The sequence below is a fragment of the Halichoerus grypus genome, chromosome 13 (assembly GCF_964656455.1).
Source record: "Halichoerus grypus chromosome 13, mHalGry1.hap1.1, whole genome shotgun sequence".
Taxonomy (NCBI): Eukaryota; Metazoa; Chordata; class Mammalia; order Carnivora; family Phocidae; genus Halichoerus; species Halichoerus grypus.
In genome coordinates, this window is record NC_135724.1 from 37,582,512 (window position 1) to 37,610,133 (window position 27,622).

At 39.9% G+C, this 27,622-nt stretch overlaps 1 long non-coding RNA gene across 1 annotated transcript in view; it reads right to left on the minus strand.

Annotated features, from left to right (window-relative positions):
• Positions 1 to 1,490: 1,490 nt before the first annotated feature.
• LOC118552748 (uncharacterized) overlaps positions 1,491 to 27,622 on the minus strand; it is a 61,839-nt gene continuing 35,707 nt past the window's right edge. The window contains exons 2-4 of the long non-coding RNA XR_004925676.2: positions 21,026 to 21,120; positions 2,123 to 2,545; positions 1,491 to 1,698 (exon numbers count right to left, since the gene is read on the minus strand). This is a non-coding gene — a long non-coding RNA (uncharacterized LOC118552748). The remainder of the gene's footprint in view (positions 1,699 to 2,122; positions 2,546 to 21,025; positions 21,121 to 27,622) is intronic.

Sequence of the window (27,622 nt, forward strand, 5' to 3'; positions counted from 1 at the left end):
TGAATCACCAGGAGACTTCCAGCACATCAGCTTCCTGACCAACAGCTTGCTCACTCATTCTCGCCAACCTGAAATAAAATGTACTAATGTGAGAAAGAAAAACAAGGTCTAATGGATGGAGTCCTGGGATGAAATCATTCAAATTTAAACTCCAAATGTACACAAAGACCATTGTCACAGGGTAGGGGACACTGTGGAATAGCAGTGTCTTTTGCCTCCCCGGAGCCTGTGTTTTCTCTTGAGAGAAGGTTGCCTTAAGGTAGAGGAATGTCCAGTTCTGCATAGCTGGAGAAAGTCTGATGCTGGTGATTTCTAATAGAAAATTCACAGGAAGCAGAATAACATTTCAGCGGAGCAATATGAAGAGGAAATTAGAAGTTGATTGTTAAAGAAGGATTTTTTTGATTAAAGAAAAAGCTAAATTGTACATTATTTTCTCTAGTCATAGAAGTATATTAGATTTCTATTGCTGTGTAACAAACTTCTGTGAACCAAGTGGCTTAAAAAGTACCCATTTATTAGTTCACAGTTCTGTTGGTCAAAAATCTGGCCATGGCATGGCTGGGTTCTGTGTTCAAGAATATCACAAATTTGAAATCAGTATGCTGAGCGGATTGGGTTCTCTTCTGGAGACTTGGAGGGGGCAAGAAATCTGTTTCCAAGCTCAGTGGTTGCTGGCAGGATACATTTCCTTGTGGTTGATTGTCTGACTGAGGTCCACATTCTCCTGTTAGCTGTCAGCCAGGGGCTGCTCTTAGCTCCTCGCTGCATGGCTCCCATCGGCAATTCACAACATGGTTTTTGCTTCTTCTAGGCCAGGAAGAACATGTCTTTCTGACTTCTTCCTCTAAGACTAGCCAGAAGGGGAAAAAATCTCTCTACTTTTAAAGGGCTCATGTGATTGATTAGGTCACACCCACCCAGATTATCTCCCTTTCTTAAGATTGACTGGTACGGGTTCTTAATGACATCTGCAAAATATTTTCACAGCAGGGTCTAGATTAGTGTTGGAATATCTGGGAACTATGTGTATACCAGGGGTTGGCATACTATCTCCATAGATCTCATAACTCCACTCCCTCACACCTGCTCTGATCTCAGCATTTAGCAAGGCTTGGGGAGGTCTCCCCAATGTTCTCTGCCTTAGGAAGAGCTGTGGTTTTAATCCTTATGCACCCTCCTGGGCTGAGTCAGAGATATAAAAGTTAGAGCTGGACAAGGTATTAGAGATGCAGCCCAATCTTTCCGAAACCAGGAGAGAGAGGGTCCAAAACCACTCAGGGTCACACAGAGGGTGACCAATCTGGCTCCGCCCGATGTCTTCAGATCCCCAGTCCTAATCTCTAGCTTCTTCCAACTAGCCAGCGCTGCTCCACGGTGGGGTTTCCCCCAGGCTGAGGGGAGGTGAGGAAGATAACAATTCAGTAAGTCTTTAGTAATACTGAATATTTTAAAAATAAAACTAAATATTTTTTTATTTAAATAACTGTCCTTTATTATGAGATTATACTGCCCACTTTTTATTTTCCATTTTCTTTTTTTTAGTAGTGGTGAGGGATGAGCTAGTTGAAGTGCAGAGAAATGATTGGTATTGTTATTCCGTAATTCACTTTTTAGCCATGAATACAATGCAGGTCTTTTGATTCCCAGATCAGGACATAAGAATGGCGTCATGCTCTTCAGAGTGTCAGATAGATCCTTTAAAAGAATAAAAAAGAAAGCTACATCAAAAATGAACATACTATGACCCAACTGTTTTAAGTCTTCATTTGCTTTTTAGTTATTATTTGTTATCATTGTTTAGAAAGTTCATTACCTTTTAAATATTCAAGTTATATTACAACCACTGCCCCTGTCCCCTGCATACTACATATGCTGTAGTGGGGAAGAAAATTAGACCTAGAAGAATCAATTATCATTATTAAGGTCATTGATATTCCAGTGACCATCAGGAGGAAGCCACAAAGCCCCTGAATTTCTAATCTATTTGATCACCTCAGTTTCTGACATGTTCAGAATACACTTTAGGCATGATAATTATTTTTCCTACTGGATTGATAAGTGTATTTCTAGGGATTATTAAGAATTCATAATAGGATGAAGAAAATGACTAAATACATACGAGCTATCATTTAGTGACGGCTACTATGTGCCACCAGACACTCATGCATTTTCTCTGATTCACTCATCAACCTGCAAGGTAGATGCTCTTCACTCCACATGTGGATCACAATTCAGAGAGACGGAGTAACTTGGCCACAGTTAGAAATTTAGGACATGGCGGAGCTGTAATCGATTTTAGGACTCCGTAGTCCAGGTTCATTCTGCTCCGGCGCGTGGGACCATCAACCGCTTCTGAGCAGGGGCATATCCTTTTACCACCACATAAGAATAATGATTATTTTCCCAGCTGAGCGATTGGACCGCAGCCTCGAAGCCCTAGCCCTGGAATCAGGAACGAGGTCTAGAGTCGGGCCGCTTGGTAACTGTGATGGACTCAGGTGTGAATTGCTTTGTTCAGGTAGCTGAGCCTCAGTTTCCTTGTCTGTAAAACAGAGTGACAGGATAAAGGGATTCCCATGGGTGGCTGCCCCCCTGAATGGCGGGCCCCCTTGCATTTGGGTTACCTGGTCTTAGTTTATTTGTTTGTTCAATCACTTCCTCTCTTGCCCCTGCCCCTCCTTCCCTCTGGCCTTTTGCTCTTTACTTCTGTGTCTGTTTCAGCTGCCCCTGCTGATATCAGCATCCCTGCGACCATTCACAGCATTATTACACTGTTTCTGTACTATTTACTGGTATGGCTACTGCCCCCCATGTCACTCTTCACTTCCATAGCACACATCCTCTTACTTGAGTTTCAAAATCTCTATGAGATGGTTATTATGACCTCCATTTTACAGCTGAGAATTAAAATGATTGGAGAAATAGAAAAAAATTTATTAGCGGTCACATTACTAATCTGTGGTAGGTATAGCATTTAAAACCGTCTTCAAAACCCAAGATCTTTATCATAATGACCAACATGACATTTATTCGATTCTCCTTATCTGGTGTTTGCTTTAATAGAAAAATAATCTTTTAAATATGACTTGATAGACATAAAATGGACTTTCCAGGAAGATGTGCTCTATTTATCCTGTGACCTCCCTGATCCCTGGCACCCAGGCACACACTCCTATTGAGTATGTATATCGGGGTTTGAGAAACTGAGGGAAAAGGATCTAATACTGGGGTTCATTTGTTCAGATCTCTTTGGGATTCTGTTCTGTGACAGGCACTGTGTTAGGTACTGCAGATAGAGAGGTGAGTAAGACACGGTCCCTGCCCACGGGCAGGGAGGAAATCAACCTTGTTTGGCAGTAGCTGTTCCACAGGCTTTTAGGGTGGGAGAGGCGGGGGTAGGAGAGGCGGGGGGGTGGGAGAGGCGGGGGGGTTGGGAGTGGTGGGGGGGCGGTTCCCACTTAGTCGGCTCCTGGAAAGTAAAGCTGTGAGAACTCTGTGTCCCATTCCTGTATCTCAGTGAAAGATGTGCAAAGCACAGTCCTCAAACTGGGCTACCTGTAGATGCTGCCCAGTTTAGGGACAGTGATTTTTCTTTGAAATGAAAGGATTTGGCTTTGGGGCCTAATGCAGGAAGGGAATATAGAAGGAGCATTAAGAAAGAACTTTCCCTGAGGCACTGAGGAGAATTTGGCTGCAGATGATTATTTTCAGTGATGAAAATGAGCATGAGCTCAGAAACCCAGAGGCCTGAAACAGAGCAGGGAAGACAGATACTGTTTCTCAGTGACCAGCCAGGGATGTGTGTGTGTGTGTTTGTGTGTGTGTGTGTGTATACGCACACGTGTGTGAGTGTGTCTCTGTGGGTGCATGTCTGTGCATGTGTGCACATGGTCACACAAGTGTGACATGTGCGTATGTTTGCACGCATGAGAATGCATGCATGTCTGTGTGCATGTGTGCACGTGGTCACGCAAGTGTGACATGTGCGTATGTTTGCACGCATGAGAATGCATGCATGTCTGTGTGCATGTGTGCACGTGGTCACGCAAGTGTGACATGTGCGTATGTTTGCACGCATGAGAATGCATGCATGCCTGTGCATGTGTGCACATGGTCACACAAGCGTGACATGTGCGTATGTTTGCACGTATGAGAATGCATGCATGTCTGTGTGCATGTGTCTCCATGCACATTTGCGTGCCGTGTTCATGTGTGTTGTGTGCGCATGCCTGTGCGCGTGTGTGTTTGTGAGTGTGCACACATGCACCCTGGAAGGGAGTCGAGCAGGATATATTTCCACTGACGCTGTAGGAAGATGCCTCTTTGCTCGTAGTCCAGAGTGGGGAGATACTGGAAAATCTATGAATGGATGTGGCCAGAACCCATAGGGTTAGAAGCGATGCAAATTTTTTAGATTCACAATATTTTTGATGTCTAACAATTTCCCAGATAACTTACAAAGCTGATCGACCCCGAGATCGACAAGGTATATGAGGGAGCGAGGTGGAGATAAAAAGGGGTTTACTTTCTGTTATTATCTATGCTTTTCTATGATGCAGTCTTCTGCGTCTCCTCGTGCCCCCTACTTGCCAGAGCAATTGCTTCCTTTGTCTGAACTTGTTTACAGCAGATGCCTTATTACAGCCAGTGTTTTAATTCTCATGAATACTGAAAACAAAATGAAGGGAGAAAAAAACAACAATAAACAGTATCTATCTGCAAACATTTTTAAACAGAGCTGGAAGAGATGACAAATATATTTCAAAATGATTTTAGTTGGATAAGGAGGCTGGTAGTCTGGCCTTTCCCCGAAGGAGTTAAGTCCCTGGGGCAGGGATAATTATGACTATTTGTGTTCGTTATACACATAGAGCTGTAAGGATCTGTTGTCTTTCTCTGTGGTATATGATTTCTATTCAGTGGGCTTCTGCTAAAACACAGATTTTATATTTACTTCCGAAGCTGATTTTTGTCCTTTTTCTTTCATCCAAAACTGAAATATTGTATTTCAGTGACTGGTTTGATAATAGTGAAACTCCAGACCTAGAACGCAACCTATTTGTTTATTAACATTAAGAGTTTATTTTCCTCTGTGCAGATGAATGTGATCTTGTATTAAAAAAGCAAGCAGGGCCTTCCTTCCTTCATCGACACCTGATTAAAAACAAAAACCCTGAATGTAAATCTAAACTTGGAAATGAACAAGCTCTGGATGTCTAATTGTTGACAAAAACCTCTGGTTCTCAGAAGGCAGTCTTTGTACACAGCTGCGACAGGCCTTCTCGAAGCCCCACGGCCACTATACCCAGGCCCGGGCCGCCGTGCCATGATCCAGCTTCCGGAGGAAGAAATGCCTCTCTTAGCTCATTAATCAGTAACTCACAGAACCCACTAATCAGAAAGAGTAGCAAACACCGCCTGCCTTCCCTTCACCTTTGCAATGGAGCTGTCTAAAGGAGCTTGGAGTCATGTAGCATCTAGCATTTGGTAAAAATCAGTGTACTGGGAAAAGGGAGAGATGCTGAATATCTTGGCACCCCTGGCTACTAACAGCCACACCTTGTTCCTTGCAAAGGCCACAAGACATTGGAGTTAAAGATGAACTCCGTGTACAGCACAGAAGTATCCTGGCCGACCAGGACAGAGCTGGAGAGGGACAGCATGTGCCTGAGGACAAGGGGCTCAGAGAATAGGATGTTAGAAGCCCATTGAGGGCCTCGCTGAGAGTGAGGGAGTGCAAAGAAGCGAAGTCAAGAGGGCTCTGATGGAGGCCAAAAGACCACTTTTACAGAAAATGGTGTAGGGAACTTTTGTGTAGGCAAGCATGAAGAGAGGAGCAAGTTAAACTTCGAAAAGGTAACCGAAGGACAACAAGCTGGGGTGACTTCCACAGTAAGGAAGCTAACACAAAGGCAGGGGTGGGAATGAGTCACTGAGAATTACTGACCATCAGCAAAACCGTGGGCAATTCGTGGCAGTCCAGACTGGGTGAAATATTCCCTAAGAGGGTGTTGATTTATAGTTATAGGTGAATTATAAATAGGGAGCATGGGAGGGAATAGAACATTCAGGGAAAATGGGAATAAGACAGTGTTCTGGTTCAAGCAAGCAGGAAAGAGCCTTTCAAATGGGAGATAGGACTCAGGTTTTCCTTTGGTTCCCCTATCAGAGTAATGGTTGCTCTGAATTGTTTGGGGCCCTGAGTCACATGGTTAAGTTCTCCAACCACATTTCTGGTGGGCGCACATGAAGATATGTGAACATGAGGTAGGGAGTCGTGGTGTTCCTGAAGCTGGAACGTGTTGGGGCTAGACAGGACTTTGTGTATCATCTCACAGAACGCTTCAATCACAGATGTGGAAACTGAGTCTCGGCAAGGTGAAAAGACATGGCTACAATCCACTCAACTGGGCAGAGCTGGTGTGGTAGCAGATCTCCGGAGTTTTTTCCATTCTCTCTGTCTCCTTTTAAGTTTGTTCTATTCCCTTGAGACGAAGACTGCATCTCTTTTATTGATCTAAGAGATTGATTCTTTTAGAAAAAGAGTTACCACACCTATCTAAACACCAAAAGAAAATGTCCATCCCCATTTTGTTCTGTTCAAAGCTCCCATGCATCACACCATCCACCAGTGGGAGGCAGCATTTTCAGGCCCCACACTATGGTTTTATACAATATGCCAAACAAATGGCAGTCAAGTTGAAGGAAACCAGATCCAATAGGGACTCCCCTAACAATAGGCTCATCCGATCTCCAAACTTAGTTACTTAAGCCTTACTTTAAGGCATGAAATGATGACTTCTCACCAATGAATTTATTTGTTCGTTACTCATTTGAGAACATCTGAGCTTCCACCACGTGCCAAGCAGTGTGCCTGAGCGAACCGCAGAGATGCACTTCCCATCCCGGACGTGTGACATGGAGCATGCGGTGTTGCAGGGAGAGAGCCAGTCACCTAAAACCACCAGTGCACAGCAGGAACACATGGAGATCAGTGCTATGGGCTGATCAAGTGTGTCTGCCATAGTAACTGTATTCATGCAATCTTAACCTATTAACAAGCCTAGGGCTAGTTGAAGGCCAGCTAGAAACCTTAGATCCAAATAAGCAAGCTACCCATAGCATGAGTAGAAGAAAGATCTCATTTATAGCCTCTTGTTTGTGTGTCTCTACTTATTTAGTGGTTTGACTTGAGTCTGCCATATTGTTTTTTTTAAATTTTTTTTATTTTCAAAGGCTCTCAAAGCACTTACAGAAGCCAGTCAACTCCATAGTCCTTATAGTCACCATTGTCCTTGTTCCGTTGAAGCACCCCCGCTGTTATAAAAACTAGTGATTCCTCTTCTGTCCACTCAGCCCAATCTACCACCCATGGAAATCTTGGTAACTCTGACACTGCTTCAGGCCCAGGCTTGACACCACAAATTTACAGATCTAAGCCATCTACCCAAGGTGGAAGCGGGTCCTCTTGAAGGAGAACCCTGCAGTGCTACTGCAAATATACACAACGCTCATCCCCAATCTTCCCCAAAGGGACCTTCAGCCTTTACGTGGGGAAGAGGAAATACTTAGAAATTTTGAGTGTTTTTAGACATCAAAATCTGGCTTGACATTCAGAAGCTGATTCCGTGGTTAGAGTGATTAGAGACCACGAGATTAAAGGCCTGACCTGAGTCTCTCTGGTATTGGATTTGTTGGGTTCATGGGTCCGCTCTGTGGTTATTTACTCATTTCCTGAGTGCATAATTGATGTGGATGTACCTAGCAGCTGGAAGAGCCCTCATATTGGTTCCTTGGCCAATAGGGGAATAGCCATTATCATAGGGAAGACTAAGTGGAAGCTCCTAAAACTGTTCCTACTTCTCTCCACTACCTAACCCAGCCAAGAGAGTAAATCACACCCTAGGAGAAACTGCAGAGATTAGAGCCAACATTAAAGACTTAAGGATGCAGGGGTGGTAGTTCCTATTATGTTCTTATCCAATTTACTTGTAAGGCCTTCACAAGACCTCCATGGGTGCAGTGCATAAATGGACCCTAAACTGAATCAAATGGTAGCTGTAATTGCAGCTGTTGTGCTAGATGTGGAATTTTCACTAGAACGGTCTCTGGCATTACATACGTGATTACTGAACTGGCATCTTCCCTAGTCCCATTAGTAAAGAAGACCCAAAGTAGACCATCAACTCTCCAGCCCCAGGACTCCATTAACTCCCTTGTTTTCTGTCACAGATAATTCTCAGGGACCCTAATCAATTGGTCTGCTATAATGGTCAACTATATTGATGACAATATGCTAAGTGATCAGGTGGTGGCAAGTACTGTGTATTCCCTAGTTAGAGACACGTGGGCCAGAAAGGGAGAGAAAAACACCATGGAGATTCGGGGACCTGCAACACCGGTAAAGATGTCAGGGGTTTAGTGGTCTGGGGAACATTGCCATTTCCTCTGAGGCAAAGGACAAGTTGCTGCCCATGTACTCCTACCAAAGAAGAGACACAGCTCTTGGTGAGTTTTGTTTTGTTTTGTTTTGTTTGGATCTTGGAGACCACATATACTGTGCTTAGGATTACTGTTACAATGAACTTATTGGATATCTTGCGAGGCTGATGGTTTGGGGCCCAGAGTAAGAGAGGACTTTGCAACCAGCTCGTGTGACCAACAGATCTGACATTGTACGTCATCTCTGTCTGGTCTGAAGAGCAGAGTCAAAGCACAGATGCCTGGGATCCTTAGGCAACATCATACAGACCCATACCACATACCTAGTGTGTCAGAGAACTACTTGCCATTTGTAAGAGCAGCTTCTGGCTGGGCTGTAGTTTAGAGTGAGTGCCTGATCATGGGACACCAAGTTATTGACCAAGGCTTCCCGTCATAAGCTAGGTATTATCACAACCACCAAACAAAAAGTTTGAACAGGTGCAATAGCAATAAGCTCAGTAAGTCCAGAGAGATATCAGCATCCTGAACAAGTGGGTTAGATTCCCATAACACTTACTTTTGTTGCACCACATCCTTTCTCTTTCAAATTACATCTATGATCTCACAGGCGGGGTGGAGGTTCTCTATCACCAGCTAGCAGAGAAGGAAAACCCAAACACGCTCAGAAATGGATTGGCTATACATGTTGCCGCTAGCTGAAAATGGGCTGCCACCACACCACTACCCCTCAGGAAAGCATAAGAATCTCTGCACTTCATGATAATGCCCACTAGAGAGCATCCATGGTAAAGAAGACACTAACCTGGGAGACAGGATGACTTGTCCAGGGGCTATCAGTCAGTCTCTGTCCATGGCCATTCCAGTGCTTTGTCAATATCATACACTTGGCATAGCCCAAGTGGCAGGGGTGGAGTCTAAGCACAGGTTACGGAGTTGGGCCCCTCACTAAGACTGACCTCGTTGCAGCCACGGCTCAAGTGGCCAAAAGCAGAGACTGACACTGAACCCTAGTAAGGCACCATTCCTTGACGGCAAGTTGATTACATAAAAATCCTTCAACTCTCAAGGAGCAACAATATCCTTTTGAAGTTGAAAGTATGGGTTTGCTTTTACCAGCACCATCATCTGAGAACTTACATGGGATACAACAAAACATCTTAGACAAAGGGACACTTGTCACAATTAATGAGGGTAAGATCCACCAGTCCTAACATATGCTGTATGACCTGGAAGTAGACAGCCTGATAGAATGATGAAATGGTTTATTAAAGACTCCACAAAGGCATCAGTTTGGGGCCAATGCCTTGCAGGGCTGGAGCACTAACCTCCAGGATGTGGTGTAGACGATGAACAACCAGCTAGTATTAAGGCATTGTGTTCCCAATACCGAGCACGGACAGATGTGAGAACTAAGGTGTCTGGAGGGAGGCTTGGCCTCTCTTCCATCTTCCCAGCTATGAAATTTGTGCTTTCTATCCTAGCAACTTTAGGCCCTATTGAAAGAGAAATCTTGTTTCTCTGACAGAGGAAGATGTTTTCATCAGGGGGCACAATAAAGATTCCACTGTGCCTAATTTTTGGATCCTCATGCTAGTGGGTCATTAGGCAAAGAAAGGAGTTGTCATATTGGTAAGGGTACTTGAACCTGATTACTCTGGAGAGGCAGGATTGCTGCTAGGCAATTGCTCCTAGGATGGCTTTTGAAACCCAGGGAATTCCCTGAAGTGTACCTTGGTTCTTCCAAACCTGGTAATAAAAGTAAATGGCCAGTGTCAACAACCATGGTCCAATAGGGGTAAAGCAACTAAGGGTTCGGATCCCCTGGGAATAAACTTCTGAGTTTTTCCATCAGTCAAGCCATCCAATCTCAGGGAAAATTCCAAATGGGGGGTGGAGAGGAAAGCTATAAATATCCTTATAGCATTGGGATCAGTCACAGCAGCTGGGGCTGTGCTCCACCATCACTGTGGAGTAAGTGTTTTGTAGAATTGCAGGGGACCACCATCTTGAAGGTTCGGTGACAGACTGGACTCCCCGCAAGGAGCAAGTGAGTTTCAGCAGTGCAAGGACTAGCTCTCCTAGACAGCTCTCATGCCCTGCCTCAGATCGTCTCTGCCCATCTTTTCATTCCAGTTGCTCTCGTGATACGTCTTAGGTACAGGGATAACCTGACTGCACCTTCTTTCAGCTGGACTATCTCTCACTTTCTGCCAGTGGTTCTTTGCAGCTACCACCTGGCTGTCTGTGGAACCCGCTCAGCCATTCTGATGCCTACGCAGGCATGCATGTGCAATGGGCTATCTTGAGCCATGGGTGTAGTGGATAAACAATTCTTTTTCCCCTTGAGTAGACAATGCTGACTCTCGTTCTATCGTTCTTTAGAAGGTCCCTGACAGGATCCAGCCCCAGGTGCCCACAACAGGGAGCAGGTAGATACAGTCACTTGGGCTGGCTTTCCTTCCTCCCCCAAGTCACCCTTGTCTCCACTGTACTGTTATTCCTTGGGATTGGCTTCCAGTATAACTACCCAAGTGCAGGTTTTTGCTCAGGCTCAGCACTGGGGAGTGACTCCAGCCAGGAGAGCAGATGTCCACTAATTTAACTGTGCCCCCTTTATGGAGTGTGGGAGTGGGCATGTATTCCCAGGATTATATTCACTTGCTGTTACTGTGTTCAGAAACTTCTGCTCTGGCTGTGCATTTTATTTTACTCCTCTGGGTTTTGCTTTGCCCTGTATACTCCATTTTTCTCCCTTATTCTAGATATTTCCCCCCTGAGAAGGTGTTCTCCTTTTTACTTCTCCAAATACTCAGCCCTGATATCTGTGTAAAAAGAACCATTTGTGAAGGTATATATGAGATGAAATTCTTATCCTTTTCCTTCCTTTTCCACCACTAGAAATTACTAGAAATTGTGTACCATTTGAAAGGGGAAAATTATTTGTGGGATATCCAGAGAATTTTAGGATTTATTAATGTACAATATTCATATAGACTCTGTGGCAATCCTAATTTAAATAACCAGCTTACCCATGCTGCAGTATGATTACTTAAGTTTTAGAGACAGCCTGGTTCTCTATAAATAATTGTGCTGAATTGATTATTCAGGAAGATTTTATTTTATTCTAGAAGGATTTGCATCTGTTCTAAATCAGTGAGTAGCAATTCAAAAGAGCTACTACTTGATTTTCAGTATCAGTCAGAATTCAGAAAACCAAAGCCATGCGTTCCACATAGCTCCTGTACTGATTAATAAGTTAATAGTGTTATTTAAATAGTGTGGTGGAGAGAGAAAGGCATATCCCCATTTCCCTTTTAGCTGTATACACATATCTATAGCATGTGTAATGGTGTGTGTGGTGGGATCAATCTCATCCAATTAAGTTCCCCTTCAATAGTATCTTCCAAGTGATAAACACCACAGTGTGTTATAAATGCCTGATAAAATTAATGCTGAAAAAATTCTACAAGAACGCAAGTCAAATAGAGTAACTCCAGATCAGATTTGGAGTATAAAATTGAAAAATGTATCACAAAAAGGGCCCCAAAGAGACAGCTCCAAGAGGAAGGTGAGTGGAAAGATCCTATCTCAGATATGTTTTTGCTAGCAGAATCAAAGATGCAACCACTATCAGTGGATTTCAAGATATGTCATATAATAGAAAACTTGAGGGAGACTCAGCATTCTTTCCAGTATGTCAATTTTAAAGCAAAATATAGAGGTCTATTTATTAAAATATTTTAACCTTCTAAGATACTTACAGGGTATCAAAAGCTGTGCTCCTTCAAGGTATCCGCTAACTATTAATCTATTTCCCAAAGAGAATGATAATGCGAATTAGACCTAAGATATAGCCTCCATGTTTTTACTTGTTTGTTAAATTTCATTTTCCATCAGGTATTTGAAATATCCATTTTTTTCATCTCCCTCACAGACACACACACACAAGCCCATTATATGTATATATATATATATATATATATACATATATATATATATATATGCAGTATTTTATAAACAACAATTACAGCTTCATATTCATCCAAGTATTAGATTGCTGTTTTCCATGATTTATACCTTTAGACAAAGGCAGGGTTTTTTATAAGCAGTGTAAAAAAAAAAAAATAAATTGAACTTTCCCATCAAAATGTAAAACATTTCCTACCACTTAGTAATGTTGTCAAAAGATTAAAACATTCTCCACTGATCTCCAACGACCCTTTAATTCGTTTTATGAGTGACAGTAATTATAAATATCCCATATTATTTGCATATCAAAAATACTTAAAAGATATCTAAGTAACGGCCATTTGTGAAAGGTATGGTGTCAATTTGGACGTATCTGAAGTTTCTGTTAAAACCAAAGCTTTTAAAATTTGAGTTTCACAGGTGAAGAGAAACTTGAAGAGAAAATCAAACATTAGTTGTCTGTAGGTCTGGCACGCAGATGAGCTTGACGTTTCATTGAGAACTTAAGCCACAACCTTTTCATCTTTTGGTTCCTAACACCCAACCCACTGCCTGACCCAAAGCGGTGTTTCACGAACGCAGGGGGAACGAAAGAAAACCTCAGTGTAGTAATCTGCCAGTGAGCCTCGCTATGCCCCCTGTTATTTCTGCTTGTGGATCATTATTTATTTTTGGAGTCTTCTCCCAAAATATAGACCTTTTCCCTTGGCCCCGACAGGCAGTTCATTGTCTAGAAGCCCCTCTCCATGGAACTCGAAAGCATATGGAAAGCCTGCGCCAGAAAAACAGACACTGGCTGCAAGGGGCAAGTCCTGCAAAAACAGCGTTGAAGAGCGTGTGGACCCTCCAAAGCTTGTGTCTGTCCTCAAGGGACTGACCGCGCAGTTCGCCGACCAGAGGGAAACCACGTTTGATTTTAAAGGCAAGATGCTGGTGTACAGGTAAGAGCAGTACCGGAAATGGAAGGGAAAGGAAGGAAAAAGAAACAAGCTAAAGAAGGGGAACAGATCGGCACAGAGTAGAAGCAATAGCAACGAGACAGGGGCGGTAAGGTGCACGAAGTGGGAGGCGGGCTCTCACGGCAGGCTCAGGCTCCCTCCGCAGCGAAGAGGGTGGGCTGGGGAGACACTGGAGGTATGAGGCCGGCTTCAGCTGTACCTCAATAGAAAACATTTAGGGAGAAGGCAAACTAAATTCCATTCGTTTGGATTGTCTCAAAGGACATCAATATTCAATGTCATGCTTAAGGCCACCTAACAGCTAGCCGTCCGGGACCCATTCGCTATTGTTCAGAGGAGAGCTGATGTTTACAGGGTAGAGCGCGGATGGTAGCTGAGCTGTGATCAGGTGTTGCATAGAAGCTGTCCTAACACTATGATTCAAAAACTTCCCCTGGTTGCCAGCAAACACCTCCGTTTGCGCTCAATGCAAAACTGAAAAAAACAAATGATTACATAAGCAATTGCTGCTGAGTTGTGTGAGACAAGACAGTAGAAGGCTAGGTGTAACTAGTTAAAAACAAAGGAAAAACAGAAAGCCATGAAGTTACAGAACAGTTTTGCAGCTTTTTCCCCTCCTGGAAAGAGGTTAGCCCCTTAAATAGTTTCCCCCCCCCCCCCCAATGCTGATGAAATTGGCCTATTTTGGCAAAGCTTGCTAAATTCTAGCCTAGCAGGGGCCGGTGAATCAAGTGCCTGAGGGTGTAAGAAAAATAAGAAAAGGCTGACTGCTGTTCTATGTGCAAATATTTCAGGCTTCAACAAAATAAAACCCCTGATGATGGAAAAATTCCACTCTTCTAGAGTTTTCATCGGTGTCACCGTTTCTATACTGTTTGTGGACTGTAAACTCTTACGTAAAGGGACATAACATTGTTAATCCCCTTTACAATTTTGTTCACTTTATTTCTTGATCCCAGACCCCAGAGAGTGGACCTGAGTAAGCTGTCCTCCCAGAGAAAGGGCAGAGGAGATTGCTCTGGTAGAGTTTTAATATTGAAAAGCCCATATCCTGGGAAGCCGTCAGTTTCTGGCAAACCAGGATTTTGCTCACCCTGATTTCTGATTTATAAGTGCAGCCTCCCCACCCCTTTTCCAGGAGCTATTTGCAGATTTCATAAGAAACCTGAGAAGTAGGGACATGCAGTTGATCCAATCTAAAGAGTGTAATATACAAAGGAAGGACTAGGTAGCATTTTGGATGATTGATAGAGGGAGGTGGTTCTCAACTTTGGCTGTGTGCTAGAATCACCCGGAGACCTTTAAAAACCACTAATCCCTATGTCCCACCACCAGAAGTCTTGATATCATTTTTCTGGGAGGTGGTCTAGGTCGTATCCCAGGTGAGTCCAAGATTGGGAACCACTGACACAGGGAGGCATTTAAATGTTCACCCTATTCACTATGTTAAACTTCAACATGAATATATTTTGAGTTCATGAGAGTGATTCCTATTTAACATGAATTACTGATTAAGGAATATTTAAATTTCACCTTATTTGATATCAACCATCACACAAAATAACCTGTAAGAAAGACAATATGAACTAGTTGAACAAACTTCCCATTCTGTCTTTAACAAATGAAAACATGATCTATTCAGTTAGTAATCTGATTCATCACAATTGAATAAATTATGCATTTTCATGATTAAGCCTTTTAAGCATATGACTTTTATATTTCACATCTAATAGTTATCTTAATTTTTTGATGGACAGTTTCTGTTCCAACTGACTAATTATTCCCTTCAGAATGAATTTTAATCTCGACTTAGCCCACTTATGACTCAATAGTTATTAGGTAGGGTGATACTCACAATATTTAACAACCAGGAAGATAGAGGCACTGACCAATTGCAAGGACATGGGAATTGTCTGAGGAAACCCTAATGGGGAAGAATGAACCATTTTTTTTTTTAAGATTTATTTATTTATTTATTTGACAGAGAGAGAGAGACAGTGAGAGAGGGAACACAAGCAGGAAGAGCGGGAGAGGAAGAAGCCAGGCTTCCTGCTGAGCAGGGAGCCCAATGTGGGCTCTGGCTCGATCCCAGGACCCTGGGATCATGACCTGAGCCGAAGGCAGATGCAGACGACTGAGCTACCCAAGCGCCCCAAGAATGAACCCTTTAATTGCTGAATCAAAATGCAGTCCTGGGGGTCCTCAACCATGTTTAAAAGGGATAGTTTTGTTGGGGGGGGCGCAGCTCTGGACAATGTTATTTACCAAACAGAACAAAAATTTTAATTTAACAATATCATTTTGCCAATTGACATCTGCCAAATCCTGTCCTTAATAAAGAGTTATTTGAAGCTGCTAATTTAAAATGTTTACAATCAAAGAATCTTGGTGAAACCGATGTAAGAGGATATCAATCCAACCCCTCACTGCTCATTGTATTTTGCAATGGGAAAAGCATGGACTTTGAATCAGTCAGACTAGGATACGAATTCCAACTTTGTAACTAACTGCTGTTTAATCTTGGGTAAGGTGCCTCTCTGAGCCACAGTTCCCATCATTGCTTAGGTTTTATGAAGAGTAAATGGAGGCAGGGTCTAGGATCTTATTACGTACTTTATAAATGATAGCTATATTTATCATGATGGTGCAGATTTTTCAGCTTCTGTTCAGATACTTTTATTGCTCAGCTCACTGCTATTCAGCTCTAATTGCTAGAAGTTACACTTTATTATAGTTGATTGTATTTTTGGTTAAAAACATTCACTGTCTTTCTCCATGGAAGGAACATTTATCTCCATCCAATTGACATCAAGCTTGGCCATGGGACTTGCTTTGGCCAATGAAGTATGAACAAAAGCGCCATGTATCACTTTCAGAGACTAGCTTACCACAGGATTATCAGTGTTTCACATAGGGACTTCTCAACTGGTCTCCATACCATAATGAAGAACACATAGAGAAAATTGAGTCACAGTGGACATATACTATATGTAATTTTGTTTTTTTTTTTTTTAAACCTCTGAGATTTAGAGTTTTAGGTTATTACAACATAACATCCCACACTCTCCAATGCAAAAACTGGTACCTAGGAGTGGGGTGCTGCCATAATAAAACACCAACGTTTTGTGATTTTGGTTGTAAGATCTAGCAGTGGGTGGCAAGGAAATCGTGTTTAGAGACTAGAAAGATGTCAACTCACATTATGTAAAGGTACTCTTTTTGGTCAAACAATCCACTGATGTAACTTGGAAAGCAGATACCAAAGGAGTTTGTGGCTTTAGGTAAAGGTGGGGGAAAAAGAATATTGGTATTCACTGTGTGCTTTGTTTGCTATTTGCTGCATTTACAAGAATCTACAAGACAGAAATTATCTGTAAAATGAATTTGCCGCATTGAATGTGAGGAAGAAAGGGGGTATGAAGAGGCCATAAATTCTGGGACATCGCTTTGTTAAAAGAGTAAGCCTTTCTTCATCTTTAACAGGTAAACCAAAACCAAGGGTACGGCTGTCATGACTAAAGAATTGGCTCCCCCAGGAACTACTAAACTTATAATTAAGTCTGGAGCCATGTCTTGAAAAGAGTTGTTGGTGCTCCTATTGGTTTGTGGAAGGAAATCACATAGATTAAAAAGTATGTATTTGAAAGAATTTTACTGCTGAAGAAACACCAGGACAAATATTGATGTTACCATTTGAGCTATAAACTACCCTCGGGCCCCAGATCTTTGAGAATAAGGCAGGCTGAGAAAGCTGCTTCATTCTCAGAGATGGCCAGGGAGGAAAGGGCAGGAAAGCATAATGGAAGGCTACGGAAAACAGTGGACTGGGGAGCTACCAAACCCAAACTAAGGCCTAATCAAAGACTATTTCCCACCCTTAGATAATAAGGGTGGAAATACTGCATCCCAAGATTTCAGAATTACTCTTAACCGAAGACTGCTATGTGCCTCCCATTTTCCTGCTTTCAAAAAGGGAGTGTTGACTGTGGTAATCCTATCCTTTGCTGGATGGCAGAGGAGGAAGGGGAAAATGGGGCAGGCGACATGTCTTGCTAGTTACAGGCCATTAGCTTAAATGGAATAGATACATAAGTTGTAGTGTATTTATTAAAAGAGGTCTTGTACAGCAATGGAAAAGAATTACTGCTAAACCCAGCCACATAGGTAACTCTCATGGAAATGATATTGTTGTGGCTAACAAAACCCCGAAACTCGATGCTGTATGATTTAATTTATCTGAAATTTAAAAAAATAGGTAAAACTCACACACAGTGATAGAATTCAAAATGATGATTTCCTCTGGAGGGTTGTTGACTTGTGGAGGAAGTATGGGAGGGTCACCTGGGTGTTAGAAACTTTCTATATATTGATTTGGGTGTGATTACTAAATATAGATGTATGTACAGTTTATCAAGCTGTATACTTTACCATATGTAAGTCATACCTCAAAGTTTTTTTTAAGCCATGTATGTTTTTCTTGTCCTTCTCTTCCCTAAGTCTCATGTCATTTTGGTCTTTGACCTGTCTGAAACTCTTCTTATAGGTTCTTAAAAACTTTTGGTTTTACTTTAGCTTTTTTTTGGTGACATTTCCATGTTATGTTCTTGTCTTTTGAGTATAAGAATTTATCTTAATGTTCCTAATGCAGTCTCTCTGGTTTCCTTAAACACGTTGGCTTGTTTTTCGTCCACTGGAACCAGTGTCAATTTCATCTTAGAGATTCTCATCCTTCTTGAACTTTAGAGTCTTTCTCTCTGGTTGTGAGCTATCCTTTTTATTGTTTTGAATTTTGAACTCTGCTTTCCCAAAACTTTGGTTCCAATGAATCCACAGCCAATGTTGTTTCTCTGTATCATCATAAATTCCAATGTGATACTGTAATTTTCCCTGAGAATCTTCCACCTTCCCATTAATGGTGAATCCTCTCTCACTGGCTTAACTGTAGTGCTGATAAGGAAATCAAAGGGTAGATCTGGTTCTGGGGCCTGTTCTAATAGGGTATCCTCACAGGTCAGAGGCTTATGCCCTGGAGAAGCTCTTTGTGGGTGAAGAGAAGGAGCTGCCTTACTGGGCATCATACCCAATTTTGCCGCATGCTTGAATGAGCATCATGCAGAAATGAGAATCATCCTCCATCTGTACTGGACAGAAATCTGCATCAGCTGTAGTGGAGGTTACCAGAGCAGGAGGCTTTGTCTCAGCCCTAGGATCTGAGGTCAAAAGGACTCATGATATTCCAAAAGGGTGGCAGCCGTCGCCTCATAATGCAGGACTCCGTACTACCTTTGGTAGTAGAGAAAACAAGTTTGTGGGACCACGTTCTGGGGTAACCAGATCCTGGTAGTGATTAAGGAGTCCCTCTTGCCCCATTCACCTGCTGAAGGGTTAGATTTGAGTTTCATTTCCAGGGATGAAATGAAAGCACATCGAATTGATCTTGTGAATACAAGTGAGAGTCCTGAGGGGATTCTGGACATACATGGAGAATTTTAAGCAAAGGCCATAAAAAAGGCGAAGCTGCAGTTTTCTGCTAAACTTTAAATTGAACCATCTCAGTTACTTAAATGATTTGGGGTATATAAGTCTTTTTTTTTTTTTTTTTTTTAAAGATTTTATTTATTTATTCATGAGAGACAGAGAGAGAGAGATGCAGAGGGAGAAGCAGGCTCCCAAGGAGCAGAGAGCCCGATGCGGGACTCGATCCCAGGACCCTGGGATCATGACCTGAGCCGAAGGCAGACGCTTAACCATCTGAGCCACCCAGGCGCCCGATTTGGGGTATATAAGTCTTATTACAGATACTCTTACTTGTTACTTCTCCATTGAATTATGGATACCACTCCCTTCACCATGAAAGTAGTATGGTAGAGTGGTTATAAACCCATGCATTGGAATGAGACAGACCTAGAATCAACCCTTGGTTCTATTACAAGCTGGGTAATCTTAGATGGATTATCTAATGTCTCAGATTCTCAGTGCTCTCAATTATAAAATAATATGACTACAGTAAATTAGAAAATTTATGTGAAGTGTTTAGAAGAATGCCTGGCACGTACTGAAAGTTCAGTGAGTGATCGTTACTATTCTTATTATTCCGTGAAATATCTATTGTCTTCATGATATTTGTTTTCGACATTCCCATGTACATTTCTATCTTCTCACCCTCAAATTTCAATTTACACATATCAATAATATTGGTAAACCTCTTCCCAGTTTTCATGGAACACACATTGGATCTTGGCATAAAATAGTCTGAACATTTCATACATTATATGTAGAACATACTTAATTTAAAAAACTTGAAGTCAGAGAAAATTACTTGGATTTAAGTTATGTTAAAAGCTATTTGATAATAAAAAGAATTACTGCTAGTAAAAAATAAGACTGGTTCACCAAACCAATTTAGTGTTTAAAGTGGCAATAAAAATGAGGCAGATCACTTCCTAAAGAAAGTAGTATGCTTTTTATACTTTCTCATAGATTTAAACAAATATTCTTAGAAAATTTTGGTGCAATTTGATTTTTAGTAACGTTTTAAAATAAAATATTTGTAAGTGAAATGAAAAGGAGCCATTGTCTCTATGTAATAGATATTGAACACATTGACAAATGAATGAATAAAAGAGCTCACAAATACACAACTGTTTGTTTAGTAGGTGAAACGTACAAATACAAAATAAACAAAACCCATAAAAACAATGTAGGCAACCAAGTACTAATAATTAAACTTGGCAATTGTTTAAAAATTATAAATGCCACTCTTTTAAAGAACAAACCATATCTGTAAAATGAAGTTGTCCTTCTGATTCTGTTAAAAGGTGGAAATAACAAACACACCCTAAGCCATGGTTTGAGTAACATTCAGGACCATGTATCTTAAGAAATTGATTTGCTGAGTTTACTGAGATTGGGTAAGATTCAAGTACCATCTCAAGAACTAAAATCTGAGTGAAAAATTAGAAAACAAAGATAATCATGAATGGCAGTGTTTCCAGTTAAGGGGTGATGGCTGGTGATATGAGTTTTGTGGCCTGTCTTATCTAACTGCTGTATTAATTATGGAGGGAACAGCCAGCATGTTAATTAAATTTGAGGATGATTCTAAATTAGGAGATGCTACAAATACCACTGGAAACCGAGAAGTAATGGTTCAAGTAAAAGGAATTCATGAACAAAACTACCATCAAATAATACTGAAGGATAATAAATTGGTAAAGTGAAGATTTCAGCTCTATTGCTTTTACTTTCTGATTTTCTGGGGGCAAAAACTATTTACAGATCTTAAAACAAGTGTAAAAACAATTTTGAAGCTATTTTTTTTTCATTTAAAGGAATATCACAAATTGTTTTATTTTTTAGAGCTCATCACTGTCAAGTGGGTAAACTATGTTTAGAGGACAAGTCAGAGTAGTGAATTTCACTGTTTGAGGAAGATACTAATTTGGATCTTTCTGCTACATATTCTGTAACTCTACACACAAGTCCAAGTCCTTGTTTGCTGTCTAGATAGTTACTCCAAATTCTCCTAAATGATGAAACTCTGGTTCTGAACTGCAGTCTTTGGGGATTGTGTTTCTACCAATTTTATCTTCTTAAGCCAACCTATCTGTCTGAACCTTTGCCTATCTATTGCTCAATCTCTGACTTACCTGGTGCTCAAATTATCTTCCTCCTGCCAACTGGTTGCTGGGCAATTTCTGGCCCTCTCATCCTCCCCCTGGAGGCTCTGTGTAGTCTCAGCATCCTAAAAAAAAAAAAATAAAAATAAATAAAAAAGGCTTCATTTGATAGCTTACAACTGCCCTTGGACACATCTATTTGGAAATTCTATTGTCATCTCACGCTCACTGAATTCTAAAGCGAATTCTCTAAAGAGAATTCATTATCTTTCTTTTTTTCCCTCTAAAAAGAATCCTCTCCTGACTTTTCTTTCAATGTCAGTGGTGACAGATTTCACCCAGGCCAATGGGAATGGAAACTAGAGTTGTCCTTGACTTTTTCATATTCATGATCCTCTGTATTCTATTGTTCACCTGGTCTCCTTGAGTCTTCTTTCCAAATTCATATTAATTTTTCTCACTTTCATTCTTCTTGTCCAGGCCCTGTATCATTTATATTTCTATGATTATAATAGCCTTTTTGGAGGGAGTAAAATAAAAATAATAAAAATAGGTTTGATGCTCCTATAATAGTAAGCACACATAATTAAGGAAAACAGATTTGCACCATATCATCCTTGCAAAAAAGAATACTCAAATGTTCGATGACAGGAAGAAAACAGAGCAAATGTAACCAGGTCAGTTTAACACTACATAGATATTACCTGGTTATCTGTAAGCTGTAACTGGAAGTGTAGGTCTGGGTCTTACATGGTTTTAATCATGCATTGTTGCACATCCTTGGGAGAAAGGCAACCAGCATTAAAGTCATCACCAAAGAAGAATGGGGCTGGTTCCACATAGACATATTGTAAAGACATGGCGTAGTGATGGAAGTCTTAGCTAACACCACAGTGGTAATCATCTTGCAATAAATAAGTATAACAAATCAATACATTGTATACCTTAAACTTACACAGTGTTATATAATTGTCAATTATATCTCAGGAAAGCTGGGTGGGGAGAGGAGAGGTATAGGCACTGAGAACCTCCCAGGCAACGTGGTTGGAGATGAAAGCAGAAACAGGGGAAGCAGTATTTATTTTATTTTCATCATTTAAAATATCAGCCAACATGTACTGAACATTTATAATATATTGAACAAAGTTGCAAACTAATTGTATACATTTTGTCCTCACAACAACTGCATGACATAGATGTTATCATTCACTCCATTTTCATAGCTGATGGAGTTGAGGATCCAAATAAGTCCCAAATATGGCCCCTTTTCCCTGTCTACATCAGCCATACCATGACCCAAACTCCCATCATCTCTCTTCGCAACATTCTCCTAATCTGTCTCCCATGCCTACTTTTGCCCTCTCCAGTCCTTCTCACCAAAGCATCTAGAAAGATCTAACAATTTATATCAGATCACATTACTCCTCTATTTAAGATCTTTTGGTGATTTCTACTGCAGTTATCATAAACCTTAAAGTCTCAAGTAGTTGGTAGAAGACCCTGTATGATCTGGGGCTGTCTCTTTCTCTTCCCACATTACACTGTCACACTTTCCTCCTCCACCACACTGACCTCAGGTTACTTTCTCGAATATCCAAATTCTCTCTCCCTCCTTAGCAATTTTGCCCAAACGATTCCCTTTGCCTCAAGCATTTTTGCCCCAACCAGTTGGCTCATTTCTACTCATCCTTCATCCCCATCTTAAACTTTACTTCCTCTGATCATCCTTTTTTGTTTTCTTTTTATAAAATGTCTTCCTTACCTGATTTTTTAAGTCTGTTTTTTTTGAGGTATAGTTTAAATGCAGGAAAATTCATTCTTGATGAAATATGACAAATGTGAACAGTCATAACCACCAACAATCAGATTAGAGAATATTTTATTTGATTTCAAAATGTTCCCTTGTTCCCCTTTGACATCATTTCCCTTTCCCTAGATCAGTGGCAACCACTGATTTCTTTCCCTGTAGTTGTGACTTTTCTGGAATGTTATATAAATGGACTCATTCAGAATGTAGGCACTTGAATCTGGCTTTTTTCACTGACATAATTATTTTAAGATTCATCTATGTTATCACATGTATGTATCATAATTTATTTATCCATTCATCAAGAGGTGTACATTTAGGTTCTTTCTAGTTTTCAGTGATTATGAATAAAACTACTATAAATAGTTGGCACAGGTTTTTGTGTGGATGTTCATTTTACCTCTTTTGAGTAGATACCTAGGAGTAAAATTATTTGGTGATATGGTAAATGTATATTTACCTTTATAAGAACTGCCAAACTGTTTCCCAAAGAGCTGTACCACTTTTTTTTTTTTTTTGCATTTACACTAGAAATAAATGAGATCCAGTTTCTCTTCATATTCACCAGCACCTGATATTGCCAGTTTTAAAATTTTAGTAATTTTAATAGGTGTGTGATATGTATCTATTTTTATTTTGTATTTCCTTGATGACTAATGTTGAGCATATTTGTGTGCACATATTTGCTATTAGTAACTATTCTTTGGTGACCTGTCTGTTCTAATCTTTTGCCCACTTTTACTGAGTTGTGGAAGTTTTCATATATTATGGATAAAAGTCCTTTGTCAGATTTATGTTTTGCAAATATTTCTTCCCAGGTGTGACTTGTCTTTTTATTTTTTTAAAAGTATATTTTGAAGAGCAGAAGTTTTTAATTTTGGATAAATGCAATTTATCAATCTTTCAGGATTTTTTTTAACCTTTACTCTTGTATCCTTACCTCACCCAAGGTCACAAGAATTTTCTGCTGTATTTTATTTTCTAAAGTTTTATAGTCTTGAGGTGCCTGGCTGGCTCAGTCAGTAGAACATGTGACTCTTGATCTCAAGATCATGAGTTTAAGCCCCACGTTGGGCTTGGAGCTTATCTTAAAAAACTAATAATAATAAAAGGAAAAATAAATAAGTACATTCCATTAAAATAAAGTAAAATAAAATAAAATTTTATAGTCTTCAGCATATGATCCATTTCTGGTTGATTTTGTATTTTGAGCTATCAGTGTAGATTAATTTTTTTGTATATGAATGTTTATGTTTGGGGTTTGAATAACTATATAACATCTAAATATGCCTGCTTGGCGAAGTCTTCACTGAACTGCAACCTACATATTGTTTTTCACAGCCAGAAAACATCAAGTCTCAGCTATACTCTCTGATGCATCTCTATTCCAGCCTTCATTTTGTCTACCTAAAATGTGATTTTGTCATTTCCTTGCTTGAAAACATTCAGTGAAGTAAATATTCAATAAATGGTGTTGGCACAATTGGATCTTCATTTGACAAGAAAGTTTTTTCAGACTTCTGCATCTTATCACATATACATGCACAATTCTAGATGGTTTAATAAATATAAAAGATATGAAACAGTAGAAAAATTAAAATGATTCAAAAACTGTAGGAGAATATTTTAATATTCTTGAAATAGAAAGTACTTTTTAAGCAAAATATAAAACTCAAAGACAATGAAATGAAAACATTAACAATTTCCATAATGTAAAAAGAACTAGTTTATAAATGACAAAATAAAAATAAACTAAGGAGAGAATGAAATATTAAAATGAAATATTAAGAAAGATATTTGCAATATGTATCAGGAATACAGAGTTCCTATCCATTTAAAAAAATGGCCTCTTATAAATCAGTAAAAAATAAATAAACAAACAAACAAAGGGAGCAATACCTCTGAAGAAAAATGGGCAAAGGGCATACACTGTAATTCACAATAAAACAAACATCTAATAAAAATGAAAAGATACATAACATAATAACCAAAGAATTGTAAATTAAAACAGCAATTAGATGCTTTAAATTATCAGATGAACAAAGATTAAAATATTTTATAATGTTTGATTTTAGTAAATGTTTTAGGGAAGCAAAAATCTTACACATAATTAGAATGCACAGCGATATGCCATTTCTGGAAAGTTATCTGACAAAATACATCAAAATCTTTAACTATGTCTAGACTGTTTATATTATAAATATGTTCATAGAAATTTAATATAGGAAAATCATTGAACAAGTGTGAAATGGTGTGTTTATTACAGACAAAAAGTTGAAAATAGCCAAATCATTTACTAAAAAAGTATTGATTAAATAAAAGAAGGTGCATCCATTTCTTTTTTTCTTTTTTTTTATTATGTTATGTTACTCACCATACATTACATCATTAGTTTTTGATGTAGTGTTCCATGATTCATTGTTTGCGTATAACACCCAGTGCTCCATGCAGAACGTGCCCTCTTTAATACCCATCACCAGGCTAACCCATCCCCCCACCCCCCTCCCCTCTAGAACCTTCAGTTTGTTTCTCAGAGTCCATAGTCTCTCATGGTTCGTCTCCCCCTCCGATTCCCCCCCCTTCATTTTTCCCTTCCTGCTTTCTTCTTCTTCTTCTTTTTTTTTTAACATATAATGTATTATTTGTTTCAGAGGTACAGATCTGTGATTCAACAGTCTTACACAATTCACAGCGCTCACCATAGGTGCAACCATTTCAATGAAATAATTAGCACCTGTTAAAATAGGATAAAGAATATTTATATGCCTGGTATATATCATACACAACATACATACATGCATATATACATACATACATTTGTACACACGCACACCATATCACTGAATGAAAAAGCAGGATACAATACCGTATAAACAGTATGATTGAGCCATTTTATATATTATTTGTGTGTGTCCATATCAAAGAGTTAGTGATATTTAGCTTTGGGAGTAGGATTTGGGATGAAAACAAAATTTATATTTAAATAACTTTGGCATTATTTAAATTCCTTTTATCATGACTATAGTGATTTTGGTAATATAAATTAAGTTATCCATATCAATTTTAGAAAAAATCAAAATAGGAAAAATATACAACATACGGATAACTACTGTTCCTGTCCTGCTGCATTCCCTGCTACAATGTTTTTTAAGCTTACATATGTGCCTTTAGACACATTTGTGATCTTATCATACAGGTATTTTAAAACTGGTGTTATTGGGTCTCTTATTCATAACCCATTCATTTGATATTCACCACCTTTGTATGGAAAGCTCTGGTTTATATTGTGGGGAATGCATGAAAAAGAAAAGAAAATATTGAGAAGAAAAGAAATCTGCTATCCAAATACTTTTCATATACCTAATTTTTTCATTCAGCAAGTATTTATTGAGGGCCTTTTATGTGCCAGGCACTGTTCTAGATGTTACAAGCACATAACAGGCCATCTTCTGTTCTTAATGGAAATAGAAATTGTCAAAATCTGTTTGACATGTGTTAGTCTTAGAGTGAATAAAGCTATGACTGGTCTTCGGAAATCTAACAGACACTTAGCAGACTCTGTTAAAATTCTTTAAATGACTAGGGTTTTTGTTCTCTTGAGTTTAAGGTTACAATCATTTAAATTTCTTCCAGTGAATATATGCTTGCAAATCCACGCCAGGTGAATTAATGAGAGGAAGATAAATGTGTCCTCTGATGGAAGAGAAGGAACCAACGAAAAACCACATGTAGCCAAGAAATGAACTCAGTGATCACTTTTGTCCCAAGCACCAGGAATTAGGATGAAGGCAAAGACCATGTGGAAGAAAATTCAGAAATAGGTATCAGTGATAATATGGTACAATAGTCTCTTTCCTGCTCCTTGCTTTGATATTCTCAATTGCTCCTCTTTCTTGTGTTGAAGAATTGACTTCCCTATGACAACTGCAGGTGCTGACAAAATGGATGGACCCAGAGATCATGGTGACTAGAGAGAGGCCACCATCCAGGAACCAGGCAGGTCCTGGCAGTGGACTGGGGTAAGGCAATGAGCAAAGGAGGAATGCTGAATTTCAAGGGTGGACCTGAGACATCAAAAAAAATATAGTAGGCAGTCACTAGATGGGATGCTTTTGGATGGGAACTATGTATCCAGGGCAAAGCAAGAGCTTAGTCATTAGAACAGAGTATGAGGCTAAGGAGACAGTGAGTTCCTGGCTTGACTCCTTTGTTGTTCCTGTTGACAGTTTAGTCCCAAAGCTATAAATGCTGCTTTACTCTTCAAGTGAAGCTTTAACTTACTAAGCTATGGAACCTAGCTTTGGGAGAAACCCATTAAACAGGGTGGTCACACCTCTCAATGTTATGAAATCCAAGCACTTCTAGGAAATTGGAAAATAATGGTCTTTATAGTCACACCTTTCTAGATACTCTGATTACTTGGACCAATTGGACCAATTACCTTAGCTTTTTGAGCCTTTTTCTCCCCACATTGTGTTCCTTTTCCATTCTTTCCACTTTCATTTTAGAGTAAAATGAAAATTGTATTGAAAACATCGTGATGGTAGAGATCACTCATTATATCCTGGTGTCTGTGTCAAACAAAAGCTGACAACTGCTTGCCCACTGTGAAAAAGTTTAGATGAGCTTATGTCTGTTTATGGGCTTAGGCTGGGTCAGTTAACTGGATAGATTGGACTTCATAGAAAAGGCATTTTGTCCTCCCCAAATAGGATGTGGAGCCCCTTTCTCAGGGTGGGGTGTGCTGGGTGCCCCGATGTTGTGCTGTGTCCTACCTGCGTGGCTGTGGGGAGGGATCTTGCATGCCTTCATCACGTTAT